This window comes from Arachis stenosperma, chromosome 3, assembly GCF_014773155.1.
Source record: "Arachis stenosperma cultivar V10309 chromosome 3, arast.V10309.gnm1.PFL2, whole genome shotgun sequence".
Taxonomy (NCBI): Eukaryota; Viridiplantae; Streptophyta; class Magnoliopsida; order Fabales; family Fabaceae; genus Arachis; species Arachis stenosperma.
Genome location: NC_080379.1, coordinates 61,774,505 through 61,776,291, shown reverse-complemented (window position 1 = coordinate 61,776,291; position 1,787 = coordinate 61,774,505). Strand labels below are relative to the sequence as shown.

The 1,787-nt window shown below is 33.6% G+C and overlaps 1 non-coding gene across 1 annotated transcript; it reads left to right on the top strand.

Moving 5' to 3' along the window:
* The first annotated feature begins 656 nt into the window (after positions 1-656).
* LOC130972481 (small nucleolar RNA R71) lies at positions 657-760 on the top strand. The gene has a single exon (XR_009083646.1). It is a non-coding gene; the product is annotated as a small nucleolar RNA R71 (small nucleolar RNA).
* The last annotated feature ends 1,027 nt before the right edge of the window (positions 761-1,787 follow it).

Here is a 1,787-nt window from a genome sequence, read left to right as displayed (position 1 = left end):
CCTCCAAATTTCTAATGGAGGACCTTGTTTCACTCATGAAACTTAAAGTGGCCTTAGATAGATCAGAGACAATGTTTGCTAAGCTAGAGGGGCTCTGCTCAGAATTCTCTATCTGTTGCTGAGAAGACGATGGAAAAGGCTTGCTATTGCTAAACCTATTTCTTCCACCATTATTAAAGCCTTGTTGGGGCTTTTGTTGATCCTTCCATGAGAAATTTGGATGATTTCTCCATGAGAGATTATAGGTGTTTCCATAGGCTTCACCCATGTAATTCACCTCTGCCATTACAGGGTTCTCAAGATCATAAGCTTCTTCTTCAGAAGATGCCTCTTTAGTACTGTTAGATGCATTTTGCAATCCATTCAGACTCTGAGAAATCATATTGACTTGCTGAGTCAACATTTTGTTCTGAGCCAATATGGCATTCAGAGTATCAATTTCAAGAACTCCCCTCTTCTGAGGCGTCCCATTACTCACAGGATTCCTCTTAGAGGTGTACATGAATTGGTTATTTGCAACCATGTCAATGAGTTCTTGAGCTTTTGCAGGCATTTTCTCTAGGTGAATGGATCCACCTGCAGAATGGTCCAGTGACATCTTAGAGAACTCAGATAGACCATCATTGAATATATTTAAGATGGTCCACTCTGAAAGCATGTCAGAAGGACACTTTTTGGTCAACTGCTTGTATCTTTCCCAAGCTTCATAGAGGGATTCACCATCTTTTTGCTACAAGGTCTGAACATTCACTCTGAGCTTGCTCTGCTTTTGAAGAGGAAAGAACTTGACCAAGAAGGCCGTGACCAGCTTATCCCAAGAGTCCAGGCTATCTTTAGGTTGTGAGTCTAACCATGTTCTAGCTCTGTCTCTTACAGCAAAAGGGAAAAGCATGAGCCTGTAGACTTCAGGATCTACTCCATTAGTCTTAACAGTATCACAAATCTACAAGAATTCAGTTAAAAACTGATAGGGATCTTCTGATGGAAGTCCATGAAACTTGCAGTTCTATTGCATTAGAGCAACTAATTGAGGCTTCAGCTCAAAATTGTTTGCTCCAATGGCAGGGATTGAGATGCTTCTTCCATAAAAATTGGAAGTAGGTGTAGTATAATCACCAAGCATCCTCCTTGCGCCTCTACCATTGTTATTGGGATTTGGCTCCTCTGAAGTTGTTTATTTACTTTAGAGAGAAAAGTAACGTAGTCTAAACCATTGATAACATAAACGGTTTTGATCATCTTAAATAAATAAATAATAAATAAATGCATTAAAAAAACCTTGAAAATCGTGCAAGCAGCAGCTTTCAAGACCGCTGATTTTCTCTTTTTATTTCATCTTCTTTCTATTTTATTTAGGTTTTTATTTCTTTTTTTCAACCAAAAAAAATTATTTTTGGTTCTATTTTTTTACAATATTTAATTCTCTTTTTATGTTTTATTATCATATTCTTCTATGATATTGTTGTTATTTTGGTTATCTTCTTCTTTTTTATCTTTGTCTTTTATAATTTACATTTAAAATTTTGTCATGAAAGAAAATAATGGTGATCACTAGTAATTTTTCATCTTTTTTTAATCCTGAATAATTTTTTGAAAAATCTGATAAAAAAAATAAAATTAATTAATTTAAATTGGGTCAAGAAATAATTTTTTTTATTTTAATATAAAAAATACTCATGTAGATGTACTAAATGTACTCAATTTTTTTTAGATAAATGTATAAACAAAAAAAATTGAGTACATTTATCTAAAAAAAATTGATTTATCTAAAAAAATTGAGTACATTT